This window comes from Protopterus annectens, chromosome 2.part1 (assembly GCF_019279795.1).
Source record: "Protopterus annectens isolate FY-2018-M chromosome 2.part1, PAN1.0, whole genome shotgun sequence".
NCBI classification, from domain to species: Eukaryota; Metazoa; Chordata; order Ceratodontiformes; family Protopteridae; genus Protopterus; species Protopterus annectens.
Window position 1 is genome coordinate 1,819,321,968 of NC_056729.1, and position 26,404 is coordinate 1,819,348,371.

General features: G+C 43.1%; 11 non-coding genes across 11 annotated transcripts; all 11 read left to right on the forward strand.

Moving 5' to 3' along the window:
• Nucleotides 1-2,114: 2,114 nt before the first annotated feature.
• TRNAV-UAC lies at nt 2,115-2,187 on the forward strand. The gene has a single exon. It is a non-coding gene; the product is annotated as a tRNA-Val (tRNA).
• Nucleotides 2,188-4,679: 2,492 nt separating this feature from the next.
• TRNAD-GUC lies at nt 4,680-4,751 on the forward strand. The gene has a single exon. It is a non-coding gene; the product is annotated as a tRNA-Asp (tRNA).
• Nucleotides 4,752-5,586: 835 nt separating this feature from the next.
• Nucleotides 5,587-5,659, forward strand: TRNAV-CAC. The gene has a single exon. It is a non-coding gene; the product is annotated as a tRNA-Val (tRNA).
• A 3,229-nt stretch (nt 5,660-8,888) lies between these two features.
• TRNAV-UAC lies at nt 8,889-8,961 on the forward strand. The gene has a single exon. It is a non-coding gene; the product is annotated as a tRNA-Val (tRNA).
• Nucleotides 8,962-11,454: 2,493 nt separating this feature from the next.
• TRNAD-GUC lies at nt 11,455-11,526 on the forward strand. The gene has a single exon. It is a non-coding gene; the product is annotated as a tRNA-Asp (tRNA).
• An 831-nt stretch (nt 11,527-12,357) lies between these two features.
• On the forward strand, nt 12,358-12,430 carry TRNAV-CAC. Its single transcript has one exon. It is a non-coding gene; the product is annotated as a tRNA-Val (tRNA).
• A 3,230-nt stretch (nt 12,431-15,660) lies between these two features.
• Nucleotides 15,661-15,733, forward strand: TRNAV-UAC. Its single transcript has one exon. It is a non-coding gene; the product is annotated as a tRNA-Val (tRNA).
• A 3,389-nt stretch (nt 15,734-19,122) lies between these two features.
• TRNAV-CAC lies at nt 19,123-19,195 on the forward strand. Its single transcript has one exon. It is a non-coding gene; the product is annotated as a tRNA-Val (tRNA).
• Nucleotides 19,196-22,425: 3,230 nt separating this feature from the next.
• Nucleotides 22,426-22,498, forward strand: TRNAV-UAC. Its single transcript has one exon. It is a non-coding gene; the product is annotated as a tRNA-Val (tRNA).
• Nucleotides 22,499-24,986: 2,488 nt separating this feature from the next.
• Nucleotides 24,987-25,058, forward strand: TRNAD-GUC. The gene has a single exon. It is a non-coding gene; the product is annotated as a tRNA-Asp (tRNA).
• An 832-nt stretch (nt 25,059-25,890) lies between these two features.
• On the forward strand, nt 25,891-25,963 carry TRNAV-CAC. The gene has a single exon. It is a non-coding gene; the product is annotated as a tRNA-Val (tRNA).
• The last annotated feature ends 441 nt before the right edge of the window (nt 25,964-26,404 follow it).

Sequence of the window (26,404 nt, forward strand, 5' to 3'; positions counted from 1 at the left end):
GCTTCAGGCGAGATGCCCTGATGAAGAGCTTCCTCCAGTATAGTCTTGGGGACAAAGAATGAAGCACTGCAGGACAAAACACCATAAGCTTGCAGGCTGACATGCGTAAGAAACCTGGCTTTTAAAGTTCTAAGACAACCTGAGGAAAAGTTTCAGTGTGTAATACGGAGCTGAAGCATGGCTTCTTGGGTATGCTAATCAGCTAATGGGGTGACATTAACAAACTGAAAAGAGTAGCTACTGAAAAACAAACTTGTTGCACCAGCTCATTAGCATTCCCAAAATGCCATGCTTCACCATGCATTATTTTTACCTGTAGGTCTTTCTCTATCATGAAAGGGATTTGGTAAGAGAAGGTGTTGTGGCTCAGAATACATGTCTTCTCACTTTTCTTCATTTTCAAAACATTGCTGAGTGTTTGTTTGTTTTTTTTGTCACTCTCCTTAGTCTTAAAAAAACTCCTCATGTCTTATTAAAGGAGGCCCGGTAATGTGTTTTTTCTGTTTGATTTGTTTGGATGCTGTTAGTTTTATCATTTTTTTCTCCCGGCTCTTCTCTGGTTTTCGTTATTATTCGCATGTCTGTGTCTCTCTCTCCCACAGCAGTTATTACCGTTTAGTTAGTATCAGTTGCATTTGAGTAGGTGGCATTACTCTCTCTGTCATGATGCCATGATCATTATGTATTTTTCCTGCTAGATCACCATCCGTTGTGATGCAGTCCTTGTTATGTCTTTCTCATTGGCTGGCATCTCAAATGGTCATCGGTTTGTATGTTGACATCACACATTCTAGAACTCCACATTACTTTCTTGCCTGCCATTTCCTTAGTGTCACAAGCACTTAAGACAAGGACTCTCTTCGGTTAGTACATGCATGCATTCATTCTTTCATTCATTCATTCATTCATTCATTCATTCATTCATTCATTCAGGTGAAGGCTGAGAGAAGCTCTGAATTCAAAACATCTATTTCACTCTCTTTTGGCTATCTTATTTTCAGTCCAGCGTCACAGGTCATTTTCAAGTGCAACTACTCATCCCCCCACGTAGCTATGAAAAATGTATTCATTCACAGATTACCTCACTTTATTCAGTAAAAGAGAAATGTGCTATGCAGTTTTAAGCTGCTGAAGTCAAACCGCCATTAGAAATACCAGTAGAAGGAATTATGGAAGTCACATTCACCACCTTAACCCTATCAACCTGACTCCTATTTTACAACAGGGAAAGTGACCGTCTTCCTCTTTCGTGTAGTGGTGAGTATCCCCCCCATCACGCGTGATATCAGGATTCGATTCCCTGATGGGAAGCATGTGATTTTCTTTGAGTCTGTCTCTCATCAGAACACTGGATCACCCCTGCGAACTATTAATAGTTCTATTTATTTCTACGGTATGGCGTTCCATTCTGACAAACCTCCTTTACTGACTGCATTAGCTGGAGCAAGTGACTTAACCAGATCTGTCTTTGGAACAATGGGACAATGGGGCATTTTTGTTTGGTTTGACTCCTTAACAGTCCCCTTGACTGCAGGCTTGTTAACTAACTGTCAGCCCGCTGCCACAAGCTTCCTGCCTTCTATCACTGCTTTTCAGCAGTGGGTACAGCATAGATTTTTAGATAGTTAGCCCCTGCCTGTAGTGCTGTAGCTCATCATGATGTCAGACCTAATATAAGGGGTAAGGTGTAGCTCAGCAACTTGAAAGATTGCTGTTTTCGACATATTTCTCCTACCGGGTCTCTCCCTCAGTAACCTCTGTAAATAAGTTGCCCACACTGTTCAGCACATTTTAACTATATTCATCAATTACCGCAGATGTCATATATTCTATTTATTTTGCAGCGTGCTACACTGTATACGTCTTACACAAAGAAACTGACTTTGAGCTATTTGTTGTATAAGTTTAGTCAAGGAAGTCATGGCTGCAGACACTAGACCAGCCACGCCCGCATGTGTATATACGTGCGCGCGTGTGTGCACACATATAAATCTTTCAACCTATCTGCTTCGCCATCTGCAGCAATAGCTATATGTATGTAAAGATAGGCAGACAGACAGCTAGCTGGCTAGCAAGGTAGAGACAGAGCAAGATGCTTTGCAGGTACGTGCATAGGTTCTGTAGTGTAGTGGTTATCACGTCTGCTTTACACGCAGAAGGTCCTGGGTTCGATCCCCAGTGGAACCATTATGCCAGTGCAAGATAAGAAGATTAGGGTAGGCATGATAAGGAATAACAGATTCGATTCCAGGAACTAAATTCATGGTTTGAGATACCTTTTAATGTGCTCTTGATTGCTTCAGATAAACTACTTCAATTGAGAAAATCCTGCTCTGTTGTGTGGCAGTATATCAGTTGATGTATGGACTGCAAGGTCACAGAAACAACTGTCAACATTTTGTAGATTACGTTCGAAATGTGTTCAAATGCACAGATGTAAGTATTTTAAAAGAAAACAGCTGCTCTTTTAGTAACTTGTTTACAAGTTGGTAGGTGGCCACAAGGCCTCTGGCAGGTCGATAACCGGGCAGCCTAATCCAGATTCCTCAGTGCCCCAAAGTACGGTCTGAAAAAGTGTCTTATAAACAGGTCAGAACCTGAGGTCTCTGCAGTAGCAAGAGGCAGCATCCCCGAGTGGATTCGCCCACCAACCTTTCAGTCAAGGGCTGAACGTGCTAACCGATCGCATCACAGAGCCGTCGGCCTAACCCCTGCAAAAGTGCAACAGAAAGGGAAACCTCTTCTTTGCACTACAAATTCAAAAGCCAGAGATTTAAGCGGCGTAAGATATCGTCATCCCCCTGGTGATATTATGAATAAGCTTTGTGTTAATACCACGTGAAAAATGTCTGATGTGTGTTGTATGTTATGTCTCCTTAAAAACAAGTTAAGAGGTATTACAGTAAGACTAATGCATCATTTTGCAGTTGCGCACAGACTGCAATATGGTAGAATTGTGCATCGACACTTGGCAGAGTGTTGCGGGTGCCCAGTTTAGGTTCTCCGGCAGGTTGGGTTTGCAGAGACTGAGCAAGTTTATGCATCCATAGATGGCTGTCACCTGTCGGTGGGTAAATATATTGCACAGGAGGTGACGAGATGCGCTGGGTATTGACTATAAAGGAAAGCGTAAGGCAGGATAAGAGCAAATGAAGTCAAAGTGCCAGTGGAGCACACAGATGCTTACTTTCTTTGAGAGTTAAGTATATCACAGGTGGCAGAGGACATCAACTAAACTGGCAGAGCTGGCACGAGAGAACAAAAAATGTCAAGACAGTAGCTATTAAGTTATGACCACATGCGCTTACCTTCATTGGCAATGGATATAATCCTGGCGAGATGTCCAGATGTAGAGCATCCCCTCCAGTAGAGTCTTGGGAACCAAAGATGAAGCACTACAGGACAAAACACCATAAGCGGGCAGGCTGACATGCGTAAGAAACCTGGCTTTCAAAATTCTAAGACAACCTGAGGAAAAGTTTCAGTGTGTAACACGGAGCTGAAGCATGGCTTCTTGGGTATGCTAATCAGCTAATGGGGTGACATTTCACTGTTCAATTCTTTTTGCCAGTTTTTTAATTAAAGAGAGTCACCGCTGAGCAGACAGGATGCCTGAGCAGAAAGGGCAATCTGTTTATTCGACAAACTGAAAAGAGTAACTACTGAAAAGCAAACTTGTTGCACCAGCTCGTTAGCATTACCAAAATGCCTTGCTTCACCATGCATTTTTTTTACCTGTAGTTCTTTCTCTGTGACGAAAGGGATTTGGAAAGAGGAGGTCTTGTGGCTCACTATAGACGTCATCGCACCTTTCTTCATTTTCAAAACATTGCTGAGTTTTTTTTGTTTTTTTTTTGTGCTGCTCACCGTAACTTAACAAACTCCTCGTCTCTTATCAAAGGAGGCCCGGCCAGCATATTCGTTTTTTTCTCCTGGTTTATTTGGATGTCGTCAGTTTTGATATGTCTTTTTCCCTCTAGTTTTAGTCAAGCTCGCGTCTGTGTCTATGTCTCATCCACAGCAATTTTTACACTTTAATTAGTATCAGTTGCAGCTGAGTAGGTGGCATCACTCCCTCTGTCATGATGACACGCTCATTATGTCTTCTCCTTGCTAGATCGCAATCCGTTATGATGCAATCCTTGTTATGTCTTTCTTATTGGCTGGCATCTGAAATGGTCATTGGTTTGCATCCTGATATCGCACATTCTAGAACTCCACATTACTTTCTTGCCTGCCATTTCCTTAGTGTCACAAGCACTTAAGACATGGACGGAGCAGCTTCAGAGACAAGAGACTCTCTTCGGTTAGAACATTCATTCATTCATTCATTCATTCATTCATTCATTCATTCATTCATTCATCCAGCTGAAGGCCGAGAAAAGCTCTGAATTCAAAACATCTATTTCCATCTCTTTTGGTTGATATCTCATTTTCAGTCCAGTGTCACAGGTCATTTTCAAGTGCAACAACTCTTCCCCACACGTAGCTATGAAAACTGTATTGATTCACAGATCACCTCACTTTATTGAGTAATCGGGAAATGTGCTATGCAGTTTTAAGCTGCTAAAGTCTAACTGCCATTTGAGACACCAGTAGAAGGAATTATGGAAGCCACAGTCACCCGCCTTAACCCTATCAACCTGACTCCCAGTGTACAGCAGAGAAACTGACGGCCTTCCTCGTTAGTATAGTGGTGAGTATCCCCGCCTGTCACGCGGGAGACCGGGGTTCGATTCCCCGACGGGGAGCATGCATTTTTCTTTTGGTATGTCTCTCATCAGAGCACGGAACACGTCTGTGAACTATTAATACTTCTATTGACTATTAATTTCTATGGTACGTGGTTCGATTCTGACAAACCTCCTTTGATGACTGCATTAGATGGAGCAAGTGACTTAACCAGACCTACCGATGGGACAATGGGGCATTTCAGTTTGGTTTGACTCCTTAACAGTCCCCTTGACTGCAGGCCTGTTAACTAGCTGTCAACCCGCTACCACAAGCTTCCTTTTTTCTGTCACTGCTTTTCAGCAGTGGGTACAACATAGATTTCCAGATAGTCAGCCCCTAGCTGTAGTGCTGTAGCTCAACATGGTGTCGGACCTAGTATAAGGGGGAAGGTGCAGCTCAGCGATTTGAAAGATTGCTGTTCTCGACATATTTCAACTACCGGGTCTCTCGCTCGGTGACCTCTGTAAATAAGTTGCCCTCACTGTTCAGCGCACTTGAAATATATTCATTAATTACTGCAGATGTCATGTATTCTATTTATTTTGCAGCATGCTACACTGTGCACATCTTACACGTGGAAACTAACTTCCAGCTATTTGTCGCGTAGGTTTGAGTCGAGGAAGTCATGGCTGCAAAGAGTCGATAGACCAGTACAGGCCCGCATGTGTGTATGCGTGCGGGTGTGTGTGCACACATATAAATCTGTCAACCTATCTGCCGCTCCATCTACAGCAACAGCTATACGTGTGTATGTATGTGTGTATGTATAGATAGACAGACAGGCAGCTAGCCTGCTAACTGGCTTGCTAGCTAGCAAGAGACAGAGCGAGATGTTTCACAGATGGCTGTGTAGGTTCTGTAGTGTAGTGGTTATCACGTCTGCTTCACACGCAGAAGGTCCTGGGTTCGATCCCCAGTGGAACCATTATGCTAGTGCAAGATAAGGAAATTGGGGCAGGTGTGACCAAAGAAAACCCATTCGATTCCAGTAAGTAAATTTGCGGTTTCAGATACCTTTTAATGTGCTCTTGATTGTTTCAGATAAACTACTTCAATTGAGAAAATCCTGCTCTGTTGTGCGGCAGTATATCAGCTGACGTATGGATTGCAAGGTCACAGAAAACACTGTCAACATTTTGTAGCTTACGTTCAAAATGTGTTTAAATGCACAGATGCAAGTATTTTAAAAGAAAACAGATGCTCTTTTAGTAAGTTGTTTACATGTTGGTAGGTGACCAGAAAGCCTCTGGCAGGTAGATCTCCGGGCAGCCTAACCCAGTTTCCCAAATACGGTCTGTAAAAGCAGCTTATTAACAAATCAGAAGCAGAGGTCTGTAGAGTAGCAGTATCCCTGAGTGGGCTCAAACCAGCAACTTTTCGGTCAAAAGCCACAAGTGCAAAGCGATTGCGCCACAGAGAGATGAGCCCGACTCCTGCAAAAGTACAAGAAAAAAGGAAAGCTCTCCACTGAGCTATAAATTCAAAAGCCAGAGATTTAAGCAGCGTAAAATATTGTCACCCCCTTGGTGATACTATCAATAAGCTTTGTACTAATACAGTGGGAAGGATGTGTGATGTGCGTCGTATGTTTGCTACGTCTCCTTAAAACCAAGTTAAGAGGTATTACGGTAAGACTAATGCATCATTTTGCAAATTGCAGACAGACTGCAATATGGTAAACTTGTGCACTGACACTTGGCAGAGTATTGCGTGCGCCCAGTTTAGGTTTTCAAGCAGGTTGGGTTTGCAGAGACTGAGCGAGTTAATGCATCCACAGATAGCTGTCACCTTTGGGTGGGTAAAACATGCTGCACAGTAGGTGAGATGATGTGCTGGGCATTGATTGGAAAGGAAAATGTAAGAGAAGGTAGGAACAGATGAGAGTAAAGCAGAGGTACCAAGGAGCACGCAGTGATCTGCTTACTTCGAGAGCTGACTAGATGGGAAGTGCAGGGTGGGTTTGCTCTCTTTTTAAAAGCCCCCTCAAGAAAGAGGCTGTTAACCGGTGCCCACACTCGTCCACCCTCACCGAGAACAGAATGCTTCAGGCGAGATGCCCTGATGAAGAGCTTCCCCTCCAGTATAGTCTTGGGGACAAAGAATGAAGCACTGCAGGACAAAACACCATAAGCTTGCAGGCTGACATGCGTAAGAAACCTGGCTTTTAAAGTTCTAAGACAACCTGAGGAAAAGTTTCAGTGTGTAATACGGAGCTGAAGCATGGCTTCTTGGGTATGCTAATCAGCTAATGGGGTGACATTAACAAACTGAAAAGAGTAGCTACTGAAAAACAAACTTGTTGCACCAGCTCATTAGCATTCCCAAAATGCCATGCTTCACCATGCATTATTTTTACCTGTAGGTCTTTCTCTATCATGAAAGGGATTTGGTAAGAGAAGGTGTTGTGGCTCAGAATACATGTCTTCTCACTTTTCTTCATTTTCAAAACATTGCTGAGTGTTTGTTTGTTTTTTGTGTCACTCTCCTTAGTCTTAAAAAAACTCCTCATGTCTTATTAAAGGAGGCCCGGTAATGTGTTTTTTTGTTTGATTTGTTTGGATGCTGTTAGTTTTATCATTTTTTTCTCCCCTCTCTTCTCTGGTTTTCGTTATTATTCTCATGTTTGTGTCTCTCTCTCCCACAGCAGTTTTACCGTTTAGTTAGTATCAGTTGCATTTGAGTAGGTGGCATTACTCTCTCTGTCATGATGCCATGATCATTATGTATTTTTCCTGCTAGATCACCATCCGTTGTGATGCAGTCCTTGTTATGTCTTTCTCATTGGCTGGCATCTCAAATGGTCATCGGTTTGTATGTTGACATCACACATTCTAGAACTCCACATTACTTTCTTGCCTGCCATTTCCTTAGTGTCACAAGCACTTAAGACAAGGACTCTCTTCGGTTAGTACATGCATGCATTCATTCTTTCATTCATTCATTCATTCATTCATTCATTCATTCATTCATTCAGGTGAAGGCTGAGAGAAGCTCTGAATTCAAAACATCTATTTCACTCTCTTTTGGCTATCTTATTTTCAGTCCAGCGTCACAGGTCATTTTCAAGTGCAACTACTCATCCCCCCACGTAGCTATGAAAAATGTATTCATTCACAGATTACCTCACTTTATTCAGTAAAAGAGAAATGTGCTATGCAGTTTTAAGCTGCTGAAGTCAAACCGCCATTAGAAATACCAGTAGAAGGAATTATGGAAGTCACATTCACCACCTTAACCCTATCAACCTGACTCCTATTTTACAACAGGGAAAGTGACCGTCTTCCTCTTTCGTGTAGTGGTGAGTATCCCCCCCATCACGCGTGATATCAGGATTCGATTCCCTGATGGGAAGCATGTGATTTTCTTTGAGTCTGTCTCTCATCAGAACACTGGATCACCCCTGCGAACTATTAATAGTTCTATTTATTTCTACGGTATGGCGTTCCATTCTGACAAACCTCCTTTACTGACTGCATTAGCTGGAGCAAGTGACTTAACCAGATCTGTCTTTGGAACAATGGGACAATGGGGCATTTTTGTTTGGTTTGACTCCTTAACAGTCCCCTTGACTGCAGGCTTGTTAACTAACTGTCAGCCCGCTGCCACAAGCTTCCTGCCTTCTATCACTGCTTTTCAGCAGTGGGTACAGCATAGATTTTTAGATAGTTAGCCCCTGCCTGTAGTGCTGTAGCTCATCATGATGTCAGACCTAATATAAGGGGTAAGGTGTAGCTCAGCAACTTGAAAGATTGCTGTTTTCGACATATTTCTCCTACCGGGTCTCTCCCTCAGTAACCTCTGTAAATAAGTTGCCCACACTGTTCAGCACATTTTAACTATATTCATCAATTACCGCAGATGTCATATATTCTATTTATTTTGCAGCGTGCTACACTGTATACGTCTTACACAAAGAAACTGACTTTGAGCTATTTGTTGTATAAGTTTAGTCAAGGAAGTCATGGCTGCAGACACTAGACCAGCCACGCTCGCATGTGTATATATCGCTGGCGTGTGTGCACACATATAAATCTTTCAACCTATCTGCTTCGCCATCTGCAGCAATAGCTATATGTATGTAAAGATAGGCAGACAGACAGCTAGCTGGCTAGCAAGGTAGAGACAGAGCAAGATGCTTTGCAGGTACGTGCATAGGTTCTGTAGTGTAGTGGTTATCACGTCTGCTTTACACGCAGAAGGTCCTGGGTTCGATCCCCAGTGGAACCATTATGCCAGTGCAAGATAAGAAGATTAGGGTAGGCATGATAAGGAATAACAGATTCGATTCCAGGAACTAAATTCATGGTTTGAGATACCTTTTAATGTGCTCTTGATTGCTTCAGATAAACTACTTCAATTGAGAAAATCCTGCTCTGTTGTGTGGCAGTATATCAGTTGATGTATGGACTGCAAGGTCACAGAAACAACTGTCAACATTTTGTAGATTACGTTCGAAATGTGTTCAAATGCACAGATGTAAGTATTTTAAAAGAAAACAGCTGCTCTTTTAGTAACTTGTTTACAAGTTGGTAGGTGGCCACAAGGCCTCTGGCAGGTCGATAACCGGGCAGCCTAATCCAGATTCCTCAGTGCCCCAAAGTACGGTCTGAAAAAGTGTCTTATAAACAGGTCAGAACCTGAGGTCTCTGCAGTAGCAAGAGGCAGCATCCCCGAGTGGATTCGCCCACCAACCTTTCAGTCAAGGGCTGAACGTGCTAACCGATCGCATCACAGAGACGTCGGCCTAACCCCTGCAAAAGTGCAACAGAAAGGGAAACCTCTTCTTTGCACTACAAATTCAAAAGCCAGAGATTTAAACGGCGTAAGATATCGTCATCCCCCTGGTGATATTATGAATAAGCTTTGTGTTAATACCACGTGAAAAATGTCTGATGTGTGTTGTATGTTATGTCTCCTTAAAAACAAGTTAAGAGGTATTACAGTAAGACTAATGCATCATTTTGCAGTTGCGCACAGACTGCAATATGGTAGAATTGTGCATCGACACTTGGCAGAGTGTTGCGGGTGCCCAGTTTAGGTTCTCCGGCAGGTTGGGTTTGCAGAGACTGAGCAAGTTTATGCATCCATAGATGGCTGTCACCTGTCGGTGGGTAAATATATTGCACAGGAGGTGACGAGATGCGCTGGGTATTGACTATAAAGGAAAACGTAAGGCAGGATAAGAGCAAATGAAGTCAAAGTGCCAGTGGAGCACACAGATGCTTACTTTCTTTGAGAGTTAAGTATATCACAGGTGGCAGAGGACATCAACCAAACTGGCAGAGCTGGCACGAGAGAACAAAAAAATGTCAAGACAGTAGCTATTAAGTTATGACCACATGCGCTTACCTTCATTGGCAATGGATATAATCCTGGCGAGATGTCCAGATGTAGAGCATCCCCTCCAGTAGAGTCTTGGGAACCAAAGATGAAGCACTACAGGACAAAACACCATAAGCGGGCAGGCTGACATGCGTAAGAAACCTGGCTTTCAAAATTCTAAGACAACCTGAGGAAAAGTTTCAGTGTGTAACACGGAGCTGAAGCATGGCTTCTTGGGTATGCTAATCAGCTAATGGGGTGACATTTCACTGTTCAATTCTTTTTGCCAGTTTTTTAATTAAAGAGAGTCACCGCTGAGCAGACAGGATGCCTGAGCAGAAAGGGCAATCTGTTTATTCGACAAACTGAAAAGAGTAACTACTGAAAAGCAAACTTGTTGCACCAGCTCGTTAGCATTACCAAAATGCCTTGCTTCACCATGCATTTTTTTTACCTGTAGTTCTTTCTCTGTGACGAAAGGGATTTGGAAAGAGGAGGTCTTGTGGCTCACTATAGACGTCATCGCACCTTTCTTCATTTTCAAAACATTGCTGAGTTTTTTTTGTTTTTTTTTTGTGCTGCTCACCGTAACTTAACAAACTCCTCGTCTCTTATCAAAGGAGGCCCGGCCAGCATATTCGTTTTTTTCTCCTGGTTTATTTGGATGTCGTCAGTTTTGATATGTCTTTTTCCCTCTAGTTTTAGTCAAGCTCGCGTCTGTGTCTATGTCTCATCCACAGCAATTTTTACACTTTAATTAGTATCAGTTGCAGCTGAGTAGGTGGCATCACTCCCTCTGTCATGATGACACGCTCATTATGTCTTCTCCTTGCTAGATCGCAATCCGTTATGATGCAATCCTTGTTATGTCTTTCTTATTGGCTGGCATCTGAAATGGTCATTGGTTTGCATCCTGATATCGCACATTCTAGAACTCCACATTACTTTCTTGCCTGCCATTTCCTTAGTGTCACAAGCACTTAAGACATGGACGGAGCAGCTTCAGAGACAAGAGACTCTCTTCGGTTAGAACATTCATTCATTCATTCATTCATTCATTCATTCATTCATTCATTCATTCATCCAGCTGAAGGCCGAGAAAAGCTCTGAATTCAAAACATCTATTTCCATCTCTTTTGGTTGATATCTCATTTTCAGTCCAGTGTCACAGGTCATTTTCAAGTGCAACAACTCTTCCCCACACGTAGCTATGAAAACTGTATTGATTCACAGATCACCTCACTTTATTGAGTAAACGGGAAATGTGCTATGCAGTTTTAAGCTGCTAAAGTCTAACTGCCATTTGAGACACCAGTAGAAGGAATTATGGAAGCCACAGTCACCCGCCTTAACCCTATCAACCTGACTCCCAGTGTACAGCAGAGAAACTGACGGCCTTCCTCGTTAGTATAGTGGTGAGTATCCCCGCCTGTCACGCGGGAGACCGGGGTTCGATTCCCCGACGGGGAGCATGCATTTTTCTTTTGGTATGTCTCTCATCAGAGCACCGGAACACGTCTGTGAACTATTAATACTTCTATTGACTATTAATTTCTATGGTACGTGGTTCGATTCTGACAAACCTCCTTTGATGACTGCATTAGATGGAGCAAGTGACTTAACCAGACCTACCGATGGGACAATGGGGCATTTCAGTTTGGTTTGACTCCTTAACAGTCCCCTTGACTGCAGGCCTGTTAACTAGCTGTCAACCCGCTACCACAAGCTTCCTTTTTTCTGTCACTGCTTTTCAGCAGTGGGTACAACATAGATTTCCAGATAGTCAGCCCCTAGCTGTAGTGCTGTAGCTCAACATGGTGTCGGACCTAGTATAAGGGGGAAGGTGCAGCTCAGCGATTTGAAAGATTGCTGTTCTCGACATATTTCAACTACCGGGTCTCTCGCTCGGTGACCTCTGTAAATAAGTTGCCCTCACTGTTCAGCGCACTTGAAATATATTCATTAATTACTGCAGATGTCATGTATTCTATTTATTTTGCAGCATGCTACACTGTGCACATCTTACACGTGGAAACTAACTTCCAGCTATTTGTCGCAGTAGGTTTGAGTCGAGGAAGTCATGGCTGCAAAGAGTCGATAGACCAGTACAGGCCCGCATGTGTGTGTGAGCGGGTGTGTGTGCACACATATAAATCTGTCAACCTATCTGCCGCTCCATCTACAGCAACAGCTATACGTGTGTATGTGTGTATGTATAGATAGACAGACAGGCAGCTAGCCTGCTAACTGGCTTGCTAGCTAGCAAGAGACAGAGCGAGATGTTTCACAGATGGCTGTGTAGGTTCTGTAGTGTAGTGGTTATCACGTCTGCTTCACACGCAGAAGGTCCTGGGTTCGATCCCCAGTGGAACCATTATGCTAGTGCAAGATAAGGAAATTGGGGCAGGTGTGACCAAAGAAAACCCATTCGATTCCAGTAAGTAAATTTGCGGTTTCAGATACCTTTTAATGTGCTCTTGATTGTTTCAGATAAACTACTTCAATTGAGAAAATCCTGCTCTGTTGTGCGGCAGTATATCAGCTGACGTATGGATTGCAAGGTCACAGAAAACACTGTCAACATTTTGTAGCTTACGTTCAAAATGTGTTTAAATGCACAGATGCAAGTATTTTAAAAGAAAACAGATGCTCTTTTAGTAAGTTGTTTACATGTTGGTAGGTGACCAGAAAGCCTCTGGCAGGTAGATCTCCGGGCAGCCTAACCCAGTTTCCCAAATACGGTCTGTAAAAGCAGCTTATTAACAAATCAGAAGCAGAGGTCTGTAGAGTAGCAGTATCCCTGAGTGGGCTCAAACCAGCAACTTTTCGGTCAAAAGCCACAAGTGCAAAGCGATTGCGCCACAGAGAGATGAGCCCGACTCCTGCAAAAGTACAAGAAAAAAGGAAAGCTCTCCACTGAGCTATAAATTCAAAAGCCAGAGATTTAAGCAGCGTAAAATATTGTCACCCCCTTGGTGATACTATCAATAAGCTTTGTACTAATACAGTGGGAAGGATGTGTGATGTGCGTCGTATGTTTGCTACGTCTCCTTAAAACCAAGTTAAGAGGTATTACGGTAAGACTAATGCATCATTTTGCAAATTGCAGACAGACTGCAATATGGTAAACTTGTGCACTGACACTTGGCAGAGTATTGCGTGCGCCCAGTTTAGGTTTTCAAGCAGGTTGGGTTTGCAGAGACTGAGCGAGTTAATGCATCCACAGATAGCTGTCACCTTTGGGTGGGTAAAACATGCTGCACAGTAGGTGAGATGATGTGCTGGGCATTGATTGGAAAGGAAAATGTAAGAGAAGGTAGGAACAGATGAGAGTAAAGCAGAGGTACCAAGGAGCACGCAGTGATCTGCTTACTTCGAGAGCTGACTAGATGGGAAGTGCAGGGTGGGTTTGCTCTCTTTTTAAAAGCCCCCTCAAGAAAGAGGCTGTTAACCGGTGCCCACACTCGTCCACCCTCACCGAGAACAGAATGCTTCAGGCGAGATGCCCTGATGAAGAGCTTCCCCTCCAGTATAGTCTTGGGGACAAAGAATGAAGCACTGCAGGACAAAACACCATAAGCTTGCAGGCTGACATGCGTAAGAAACCTGGCTTTTAAAGTTCTAAGACAACCTGAGGAAAAGTTTCAGTGTGTAATACGGAGCTGAAGCATGGCTTCTTGGGTATGCTAATCAGCTAATGGGGTGACATTAACAAACTGAAAAGAGTAGCTACTGAAAAACAAACTTGTTGCACCAGCTCATTAGCATTCCCAAAATGCCATGCTTCACCATGCATTATTTTTACCTGTAGGTCTTTCTCTATCATGAAAGGGATTTGGTAAGAGAAGGTGTTGTGGCTCAGAATACATGTCTTCTCACTTTTCTTCATTTTCAAAACATTGCTGAGTGTTTGTTTGTTTTTTTTGTCACTCTCCTTAGTCTTAAAAAAACTCCTCATGTCTTATTAAAGGAGGCCCGGTAATGTGTTTTTTTGTTTGATTTGTTTGGATGCTGTTAGTTTTATCATTTTTTTCTCCCCTCTCTTCTCTGGTTTTCGTTATTATTCTCATGTTTGTGTCTCTCTCTCCCACAGCAGTTTTTACAGTTTAGTTAGTATCAGTTGCATTTGAGTAGGTGGCATTACTCTCTCTGTCATGATGCCATGATCATTATGTATTTTTCCTGCTAGATCACCATCCGTTGTGATGCAGTCCTTGTTATGTCTTTCTCATTGGCTGGCATCTCAAATGGTCATCGGTTTGTATGTTGACATCACACATTCTAGAACTCCACATTACTTTCTTGCCTGCCATTTCCTTAGTGTCACAAGCACTTAAGACAAGGACTCTCTTCGGTTAGTACATGCATGCATTCATTCTTTCATTCATTCATTCATTCATTCATTCATTCATTCATTCATTCATTCAGGTGAAGGCTGAGAGAAGCTCTGAATTCAAAACATCTATTTCACTCTCTTTTGGCTATCTTATTTTCAGTCCAGCGTCACAGGTCATTTTCAAGTGCAACTACTCATCCCCCCACGTAGCTATGAAAAATGTATTCATTCACAGATTACCTCACTTTATTCAGTAAAAGAGAAATGTGCTATGCAGTTTTAAGCTGCTGAAGTCAAACCGCCATTAGAAATACCAGTAGAAGGAATTATGGAAGTCACATTCACCACCTTAACCCTATCAACCTGACTCCTATTTTACAACAGGGAAAGTGACCGTCTTCCTCTTTCGTGTAGTGGTGAGTATCCCCCCCATCACGCGTGATATCAGGATTCGATTCCCTGATGGGAAGCATGTGATTTTCTTTGAGTCTGTCTCTCATCAGAACACTGGATCACCCCTGCGAACTATTAATAGTTCTATTTATTTCTACGGTATGGCGTTCCATTCTGACAAACCTCCTTTACTGACTGCATTAGCTGGAGCAAGTGACTTAACCAGATCTGTCTTTGGAACAATGGGACAATGGGGCATTTTTGTTTGGTTTGACTCCTTAACAGTCCCCTTGACTGCAGGCTTGTTAACTAACTGTCAGCCCGCTGCCACAAGCTTCCTGCCTTCTATCACTGCTTTTCAGCAGTGGGTACAGCATAGATTTTTAGATAGTTAGCCCCTGCCTGTAGTGCTGTAGCTCATCATGATGTCAGACCTAATATAAGGGGTAAGGTGTAGCTCAGCAACTTGAAAGATTGCTGTTTTCGACATATTTCTCCTACCGGTCTCCCTCAGTAACCTCTGTAAATAAGTTGCCCACACTGTTCAGCACATTTTAACTATATTCATCAATTACCGCAGATGTCATATATTCTATTTATTTTGCAGCGTGCTACACTGTATACGTCTTACACAAAGAAACTGACTTTGAGCTATTTGTTGTATAAGTTTAGTCAAGGAAGTCATGGCTGCAGACACTAGACCAGCCACGCCCGCATGTGTATATACGTGCGCGTGTGTGCACACATATAAATCTTTCAACCTATCTGCTTCGCCATCTGCAGCAATAGCTATATGTATGTAAAGATAGGCAGACAGACAGCTAGCTGGCTAGCAAGGTAGAGACAGAGCAAGATGCTTTGCAGGTACGTGCATAGGTTCTGTAGTGTAGTGGTTATCACGTCTGCTTTACACGCAGAAGGTCCTGGGTTCGATCCCCAGTGGAACCATTATGCCAGTGCAAGATAAGAAGATTAGGGTAGGCATGATAAGGAATAACAGATTCGATTCCAGGAACTAAATTCATGGTTTGAGATACCTTTTAATGTGCTCTTGATTGCTTCAGATAAACTACTTCAATTGAGAAAATCCTGCTCTGTTGTGTGGCAGTATATCAGTTGATGTATGGACTGCAAGGTCACAGAAACAACTGTCAACATTTTGTAGATTACGTTCGAAATGTGTTCAAATGCACAGATGTAAGTATTTTAAAAGAAAACAGCTGCTCTTTTAGTAACTTGTTTACAAGTTGGTAGGTGGCCACAAGGCCTCTGGCAGGTCGATAACCGGGCAGCCTAATCCAGATTCCTCAGTGCCCCAAAGTACGGTCTGAAAAAGTGTCTTATAAACAGGTCAGAACCTGAGGTCTCTGCAGTAGCAAGAGGCAGCATCCCCGAGTGGATTCGCCCACCAACCTTTCAGTCAAGGGCTGAACGTGCTAACCGATCGCATCACAGAGACGTCGGCCTAACCCCTGCAAAAGTGCAACAGAAAGGGAAACCTCTTCTTTGCACTACAAATTCAAAAGCCAGAGATTTAAACGGCGTAAGATATCGTCATCCCCCTGGTGATATTATGAATAAGCTTTGTGTTAATACCACGTGAAAAATGTCTGATGTGTGTTGTATGTTATGTCTCCTTAAAAACAAGTTAAGAGGTATTACAGTAAGACTAATGCATCATTTTGCAGTTGCGCACAGACTGCAATATGGTAGAATTGTGCATCGACACTTGGCAGAGTGTTGCGGGTGCCCAGTTTAGGTTCTCCGGCAGGTTGGGTTTGCAGAGACTGAGCAAGTTTATGCATCCATAGATGGCTGTCACCTGTCGGTGGGTAAATATATTGCACAGGAGGTGACGAGATGCGCTGGGTATTGACTATAAAGGAAAACGTAAGGCAGGATAAGAGCAAATGAAGTCAAAGTGCCAGTGGAGCACACAGATGCTTACTTTCTTTGAGAGTTAAGTATATCACAGGTGGCAGAGGACATCAACTAAACTGGCAGAGCTGGCACGAGAGAACAAAAAATGTCAAGACAGTAGCTATTAAGTTATGACCACATGCGCTTACCTTCATTGGCAATGGATATAATCCTGGCGAGATGTCCAGATGTAGAGCATCCCCTCCAGTAGAGTCTTGGGAACCAAAGATGAAGCACTACAGGACAAAACACCATAAGCGGGCAGGCTGACATGCGTAAGAAACCTGGCTTTCAAAATTCTAAGACAACCTGAGGAAAAGTTTCAGTGTGTAACACGGAGCTGAAGCATGGCTTCTTGGGTATGCTAATCAGCTAATGGGGTGACATTTCACTGTTCAATTCTTTTTGCCAGTTTTTTAATTAAAGAGAGTCACCGCTGAGCAGACAGGATGCCTGAGCAGAAAGGGCAATCTGTTTATTCGACAAACTGAAAAGAGTAACTACTGAAAAGCAAACTTGTTGCACCAGCTCGTTAGCATTACCAAAATGCCTTGCTTCACCATGCATTTTTTTTACCTGTAGTTCTTTCTCTGTGACGAAAGGGATTTGGAAAGAGGAGGTCTTGTGGCTCACTATAGACGTCATCGCACCTTTCTTCATTTTCAAAACATTGCTGAGTTTTTTTTGTTTTTTTTTTGTGCTGCTCACCGTAACTTAACAAACTCCTCGTCTCTTATCAAAGGAGGCCCGGCCAGCATATTCGTTTTTTTCTCCTGGTTTATTTGGATGTCGTCAGTTTTGATATGTCTTTTTCCCTCTAGTTTTAGTCAAGCTCGCGTCTGTGTCTATGTCTCATCCACAGCAATTTTTACACTTTAATTAGTATCAGTTGCAGCTGAGTAGGTGGCATCACTCCCTCTGTCATGATGACACGCTCATTATGTCTTCTCCTTGCTAGATCGCAATCCGTTATGATGCAATCCTTGTTATGTCTTTCTTATTGGCTGGCATCTGAAATGGTCATTGGTTTGCATCCTGATATCGCACATTCTAGAACTCCACATTACTTTCTTGCCTGCCATTTCCTTAGTGTCACAAGCACTTAAGACATGGACGGAGCAGCTTCAGAGACAAGAGACTCTCTTCGGTTAGAACATTCATTCATTCATTCATTCATTCATTCATTCATTCATTCATTCATTCATCCAGCTGAAGGCCGAGAAAAGCTCTGAATTCAAAACATCTATTTCCATCTCTTTTGGTTGATATCTCATTTTCAGTCCAGTGTCACAGGTCATTTTCAAGTGCAACAACTCTTCCCCACACGTAGCTATGAAAACTGTATTGATTCACAGATCACCTCACTTTATTGAGTAAACAGGAAATGTGCTATGCAGTTTTAAGCTGCTAAAGTCTAACTGCCATTTGAGACACCAGTAGAAGGAATTATGGAAGCCACAGTCACCCGCCTTAACCCTATCAACCTGACTCCCAGTGTACAGCAGAGAAACTGACGGCCTTCCTCGTTAGTATAGTGGTGAGTATCCCCGCCTGTCACGCGGGAGACCGGGGTTCGATTCTCGACGGGAGCATGGTATTTTCTTTTGGTATGTCTCTCATCAGAGCACCGGAACACGTCTGTGAACTATTAATACTTCTATTGACTATTAATTTCTATGGTACGTGGTTCGATTCTGACAAACCTCCTTTGATGACTGCATTAGATGGAGCAAGTGACTTAACCAGACCTACCGATGGGACAATGGGGCATTTCAGTTTGGTTTGACTCCTTAACAGTCCCCTTGACTGCAGGCCTGTTAACTAGCTGTCAACCCGCTACCACAAGCTTCCTTTTTTCTGTCACTGCTTTTCAGCAGTGGGTACAACATAGATTTCCAGATAGTCAGCCCCTAGCTGTAGTGCTGTAGCTCAACATGGTGTCGGACCTAGTATAAGGGGGAAGGTGCAGCTCAGCGATTTGAAAGATTGCTGTTCTCGACATATTTCAACTACCGGTCTCTCGCCGGTGACCTCTGTAACTAAGTTGCCCTCACTGTTCAGCGACTTGAAATATATTCATTAATTACTGCAGATGTCATGTATTCTATTTATTTTGCAGCATGCTACACTGTGCACATCTTACACGTGGAAACTAACTTCCAGCTATTTGTCGCGTAGGTTTGAGTCGAGGAAGTCATGGCTGCAAAGAGTCGATAGACCAGTACAGGCCCGCATGTGTGTATGCGTGCGGGTGTGTGCACACATATAAATCTGTCAACCTATCTGCCGCTCCATCTACAGCAACAGCTATACGTGTGTATGTGTGTATGTATAGATAGACAGACAGGCAGCTAGCCTGCTAACTGGCTTGCTAGCTAGCAAGAGACAGAGCGAGATGTTTCACAGATGGCTGTGTAGGTTCTGTAGTGTAGTGGTTATCACGCCTGCTTCACACGCAGAAGGTCCTGGGTTCGATCCCCAGTGGAACCATTATGCTAGTGCAAGATAAGGAAATTGGGGCAGGTGTGACCAAAGAAAACCCATTCGATTCCAGTAAGTAAATTTGCGGTTTCAGATACCTTTTAATGTGCTCTTGATTGTTTCAGATAAACTACTTCAATTGAGAAAATCCTGCTCTGTTGTGCGGCAGTATATCAGCTGACGTATGGATTGCAAGGTCACAGAAAACACTGTCAACATTTTGTAGCTTACGCTCAAAATGTGTTTAAATGCACAGATGCAAGTATTTTAAAAGAAAACAGATGCTCTTTTAGTAAGTTGTTTACATGTTGGTAGGTGACCAGAAAGCCTCTGGCAGGTAGATCTCCGGGCAGCCTAACCCAGTTTCCCAAATACGGTCTGTAAAAGCAGCTTATTAACAAATCAGAAGCAGAGGTCTGTAGAGTAGCAGTATCCCTGAGTGGGCTCAAACCAGCAACTTTTCGGTCAAAAGCCACAAGTGCAAAGCGATTGCGCCACAGAGAGATGAGCCCGACTCCTGCAAAAGTACAAGAAAAAAGGAAAGCTCTCCACTGAGCTATAAATTCAAAAGCCAGAGATTTAAGCAGCGTAAAATATTGTCACCCCCTTGGTGATACTATCAATAAGCTTTGTACTAATACAGTGGGAAGGATGTGTGATGTGCGTCATCTGTTTGCTACGACTCCTTAAAACCAAGTTAAGAGGTATTACGGTAAGACTAATGCATCATTTTGCAAATTGCAGACAGACTGCAATATGGTAAACTTGTGCACTGACACTTGGCAGAGTATTGCGTGTGCCCAGTTTAGGTTTTCAAGCAGGTTGGGTTTGCAGAGACTGAGCGAGTTAATGCATCCACAGATAGCTGTCACCTTTGGGTGGGTAAAACATGCTGCACAGTAGGTGAGATGATGTGCTGGGCATTGATTGGAAAGGAAAATGTAAGAGAAGGTAGGAACAGATGAGAGTAAAGCAGAGGTACCAAGGAGCACGCAGTGATCTGCTTACTTCGAGAGCTGACTAGATGGGAAGTGCAGGGTGGGTTTGCTCTCTTTAAAAGCCCCCTCAAGAAAGTGGCTGTTATCCGGTGCCCACACTCGCCCACCCTCACCGAGAACAGAATGCTTCAGGCGAGATGCCCTGATGAAGAGCTTCCTCCAGTATAGTCTTGGGGACAAAGAATGAAGCACTGCAGGACAAAACACCATAAGCTTGCAGGCTGACATGCGTAAGAAACCTGGCTTTTAAAGTTCTAAGACAACCTGAGGAAAAGTTTCAGTGTGTAATACGGAGCTGAAGCATGGCTTCTTGGGTATGCTAATCAGCTAATGGGGTGACATTAACAAACTGAAAAGAGTAGCTACTGAAAAACAAACTTGTTGCACCAGCTCATTAGCATTCCCAAAATGCCATGCTTCACCATGCATTATTTTTACCTGTAGGTCTTTCTCTATCATGAAAGGGATTTGGTAAGAGAAGGTGTTGTGGCTCAGAATACATGTCTTCTCACTTTTCTTCATTTTCAAAACATTGCTGAGTGTTTGTTTGTTTTTTTTGTCACTCTCCTTAGTCTTAAAAAAACTCCTCATGTCTTATTAAAGGAGGCCCGGTAATGTGTTTTTTCTGTTTGATTTGTTTGGATGCTGTTAGTTTTATCATTTTTTTCTCCCCCCTCTTCTCTGGTTTTCGTTATTATTCTCATGTCTGTGTCTCTCTCTCCCACAGCAGTTTTTACCGTTTAGTTAGTATCAGTTGCATTTGAGTAGGTGGCATTACTCTCTCTGTCATGATGCCATGATCATTATGTATTTTTCCTGCTAGATCACCATCCGTTGTGATGCAGTCCTTGTTATGTCTTTCTCATTGGCTGGCATCTCAAATGGTCATCGGTTTGTATGTTGACATCACACATTCTAGAACTCCACATTACTTTCTTGCCTGCCATTTCCTTAGTGTCACAAGCACTTAAGACAAGGACTCTCTTCGGTTAGTACATGCATGCATTCATTCTTTCATTCATTCATTCATTCATTCATTCATTCATTCATTCATTCAGGTGAAGGCTGAGAGAAGCTCTGAATTCAAAACATCTATTTCACTCTCTTTTGGCTATCTTATTTTCAGTCCAGCGTCACAGGTCATTTTCAAGTGCAACTACTCATCCCCCCACGTAGCTATGAAAAATGTATTCATTCACAGATTACCTCACTTTATTCAGTAAAAGAGAAATGTGCTATGCAGTTTTAAGCTGCTGAAGTCAAACCGCCATTAGAAATACCAGTAGAAGGAATTATGGAAGTCACATTCACCACCTTAACCCTATCAACCTGACTCCTATTTTACAACAGGGAAAGTGACCGCCTTCCTCTTTCGTGTAGTGGTGAGTATCCCCCCCATCACGCGTGATATCAGGATTCGATTCCCTGATGGGAAGCATGTGATTTTCTTTGAGTCTGTCTCTCATCAGAACACTGGATCACCCCTGCGAACTATTAATAGTTCTATTTATTTCTACGGTATGGCGGTCCATTCTGACAAACCTCCTTTACTGACTGCATTAGCTGGAGCAAGTGACTTAACCAGATCTGTCTTTGGAACAATGGGACAATGGGGCATTTTTGTTTGGTTTGACTCCTTAACAGTCCCCTTGACTGCAGGCTTGTTAACTAACTGTCAGCCCGCTGCCACAAGCTTCCTGCCTTCTATCACTGCTTTTCAGCAGTGGGTACAGCATAGATTTTAGATAGTTAGCCCCTGCCTGTAGTGCTGTAGCTCATCATGATGTCAGACCTAATATAAGGGGTAAGGTGTAGCTCAGCAACTTGAAAGATTGCTGTTTTCGACATATTTCTCCTACCGGTCTCTCCCTCAGTAACCTCTGTAAATAAGTTGCCCACACTGTTCAGCACATTTTAACTATATTCATCAATTACCGCAGATGTCATATATTCTATTTATTTTGCAGCGTGCTACACTGTATACGTCTTACACAAAGAAACTGACTTTGAGCTATTTGTTGTATAAGTTTAGTCAAGGAAGTCATGGCTGCAGACACTAGACCAGCCACGCCCGCATGTGTATATATGAGCGCGCGCTGCTGTGTGCACACATATAAATCTTTCAACCTATCTGCTTCGCCATCTGCAGCAATAGCTATATGTATGTAAAGATAGGCAGACAGACAGCTAGCTGGCTAGCAAGGTAGAGACAGAGCAAGATGCTTTGCAGGTACGTGCATAGGTTCTGTAGTGTAGTGGTTATCACGCCTGCTTTACACGCAGAAGGTCCTGGGTTCGATCCCCAGTGGAACCATTATGCCAGTGCAAGATAAGAAGATTAGGGTAGGCATGATAAGGAATAACAGATTCGATTCCAGGAACTAAATTCATGGTTTGAGATACCTTTTAATGTGCTCTTGATTGCTTCAGATAAACTACTTCAATTGAGAAAATCCTGCTCTGTTGTGTGGCAGTATATCAGTTGATGTATGGACTGCAAGGTCACAGAAACAACTGTCAACATTTTGTAGATTACGTTCGAAATGTGTTCAAATGCACAGATGTAAGTATTTTAAAAGAAAACAGCTGCTCTTTTAGTAACTTGTTTACAAGTTGGTAGGTGGCCACAAGGCCTCTGGCAGGTCGATAACCGGGCAGCCTAATCCAGATTCCTCAGTGCCCCAAAGTACGGTCTGAAAAGTGTCTTATAAACAGGTCAGAACCTGAGGTCTCTGCAGTAGCAAGAGGCAGCATCCCCGAGTGGATTCGCCCACCAACCTTTCAGTCAAGGGCTGAACGTGCTAACCGATCGCATCACAGAGACGTCGGCCTAACCCCTGCAAAAGTGCAACAGAAAGGGAAACCTCTTCTTTGCACTACAAATTCAAAAGCCAGAGATTTAAACGGCGTAAGATATCGTCATCCCCCTGGTGATATTATGAATAAGCTTTGTGTTAATACCACGTGAAAAATGTCTGATGTGTGTTGTATGTTATGTCTCCTTAAAAACAAGTTAAGAGGTATTACAGTAAGACTAATGCATCATTTTGCAGTTGCGCACAGACTGCAATATGGTAGAATTGTGCATCGACACTTGGCAGAGTGTTGCGGGTGCCCAGTTTAGGTTCTCCGCAGGTTGGGTTTGCAGAGACTGAGCAAGTTTATGCATCCATAGATGGCTGTCACCTGTCGGTGGGTAAATATATTGCACAGGAGGTGACGAGATGCGCTGGGTATTGACTATAAAGGAAAACGTAAGGCAGGATAAGAGCAAATGAAGTCAAAGTGCCAGTGGAGCACACAGATGCTTACTTTCTTTGAGAGTTAAGTATATCACAGGTGGCAGAGGACATCAACTAAACTGGCAGAGCTGGCACGAGAGAACAAAAAATGTCAAGACAGTAGCTATTAAGTTATGACCACATGCGCTTACCTTCATTGGCAATGGATATAATCCTGGCGAGATGTCCAGATGTAGAGCATCCCCTCCAGTAGAGTCTTGGGAACCAAAGATGAAGCACTACAGGACAAAACACCATAAGCGGGCAGGCTGACATGCGTAAGAAACCTGGCTTTCAAAATTCTAAGACAACCTGAGGAAAAGTTTCAGTGTGTAACACGGAGCTGAAGCATGGCTTCTTGGGTATGCTAATCAGCTAATGGGGTGACATTTCACTGTTCAATTCTTTTTGCCAGTTTTTTAATTAAAGAGAGTCACCGCTGAGCAGACAGGATGCCTGAGCAGAAAGGGCAATCTGTTTATTCGACAAACTGAAAAGAGTAACTACTGAAAAGCAAACTTGTTGCACCAGCTCGTTAGCATTACCAAAATGCCTTGCTTCACCATGCATTTTTTTTACCTGTAGTTCTTTCTCTGTGACGAAAGGGATTTGGAAAGAGGAGGTCTTGTGGCTCACTATAGACGTCATCGCACCTTTCTTCATTTTCAAAACATTGCTGAGTTTTTTTTGTTTTTTTTGTGCTGCTCACCGTAACTTAACACACTCCTCGTCTCTTATCAAAGGAGGCCCGGCCAGCATATTCGTTTTTTTCTCCTGGTTTATTTGGATGTCGTCAGTTTTGATATGTCTTTTTCCCTCTAGTTTTAGTCAAGCTCGCGTCTGTGTCTATGTCTCATCCACAGCAATTTTTACACTTTAATTAGTATCAGTTGCAGCTGAGTAGGTGGCATCACTCCCTCTGTCATGATGACACGCTCATTATGTCTTCTCCTTGCTAGATCGCAATCCGTTATGATGCAGTCCTTGTTATGTCTTTCTTATTGGCTGGCATCTGAAATGGTCATTGGTTTGCATCCTGATATCGCACATTCTAGAACTCCACATTACTTTCTTGCCTGCCATTTCCTTAGTGTCACAAGCACTTAAGACATGGACGGAGCAGCTTCAGAGACAAGAGACTCTCTTCGGTTAGAACATTCATTCATTCATTCATTCATTCATTCATTCATTCATTCATTCATTCATCCAGCTGAAGGCCGAGAAAAGCTCTGAATTCAAAACATCTATTTCCATCTCTTTTGGTTGATATCTCATTTTCAGTCCAGTGTCACAGGTCATTTTCAAGTGCAACAACTCTTCCCCACACGTAGCTATGAAAACTGTATTGATTCACAGATCACCTCACTTTATTGAGTAAACGGGAAATGTGCTATGCAGTTTTAAGCTGCTAAAGTCTAACTGCCATTTGAGACACCAGTAGAAGGAATTATGGAAGCCACAGTCACCCGCCTTAACCCTATCAACCTGACTCCCAGTGTACAGCAGAGAAACTGACGGCCTTCCTCGTTAGTATAGTGGTGAGTATCCCCGCCTGTCACGCGGGAGACCGGGGTTCGATTCCCCGACGGGGAGCATGCATTTTTCTTTTGGTATGTCTCTCATCAGAGCACCGGAACACGTCTGTGAACTATTAATACTTCTATTGACTATTAATTTCTATGGTACGTGGTTCGATTCTGACAAACCTCCTTTGATGACTGCATTAGATGGAGCAAGTGACTTAACCAGACCTACCGATGGGACAATGGGGCATTTCAGTTTGGTTTGACTCCTTAACAGTCCCCTTGACTGCAGGCCTGTTAACTAGCTGTCAACCCGCTACCACAAGCTTCCTTTTTTCTGTCACTGCTTTTCAGCAGTGGGTACAACATAGATTTCCAGATAGTCAGCCCCTAGCTGTAGTGCTGTAGCTCAACATGGTGTCGGACCTAGTATAAGGGGGAAGGTGCAGCTCAGCGATTTGAAAGATTGCTGTTCTCGACATATTTCAACTACCGGGTCTCTCGCTCGGTGACCTCTGTAAATAAGTTGCCCTCACTGTTCAGCGCACTTGAAATATATTCATTAATTACTGCAGATGTCATGTATTCTATTTATTTTGCAGCATGCTACACTGTGCACATCTTACACGTGGAAACTAACTTCCAGCTATTTGTCGCGTAGGTTTGAGTCGAGGAAGTCATGGCTGCAAAGAGTCGATAGACCAGTACAGGCCCGCATGTGTGTATGCGTGCGGGTGTGTGTGCACACATATAAATCTGTCAACCTATCTGCCGCTCCATCTACAGCAACAGCTATACGTGTGTATGTGTGTATGTATAGATAGACAGACAGGCAGCTAGCCTGCTAACTGGCTTGCTAGCTAGCAAGAGACAGAGCGAGATGTTTCACAGATGGCTGTGTAGGTTCTGTAGTGTAGTGGTTATCACGTCTGCTTCACACGCAGAAGGTCCTGGGTTCGATCCCCAGTGGAACCATTATGCTAGTGCAAGATAAGGAAATTGGGGCAGGTGTGACCAAAGAAAACCCATTCGATTCCAGTAAGTAAATTTGCGGTTTCAGATACCTTTTAATGTGCTCTTGATTGTTTCAGATAAACTACTTCAATTGAGAAAATCCTGCTCTGTTGTGCGGCAGTATATCAGCTGACGTATGGATTGCAAGGTCACAGAAAACACTGTCAACATTTTGTAGCTTACGTTCAAAATGTGTTTAAATGCACAGATGCAAGTATTTTAAAAGAAAACAGATGCTCTTTTAGTAAGTTGTTTACATGTTGGTAGGTGACCAGAAAGCCTCTGGCAGGTAGATCTCCGGGCAGCCTAACCCAGTTTCCCAAATACGGTCTGTAAAAGCAGCTTATTAACAAATCAGAAGCAGAGGTCTGTAGAGTAGCAGTATCCCTGAGTGGGCTCCCC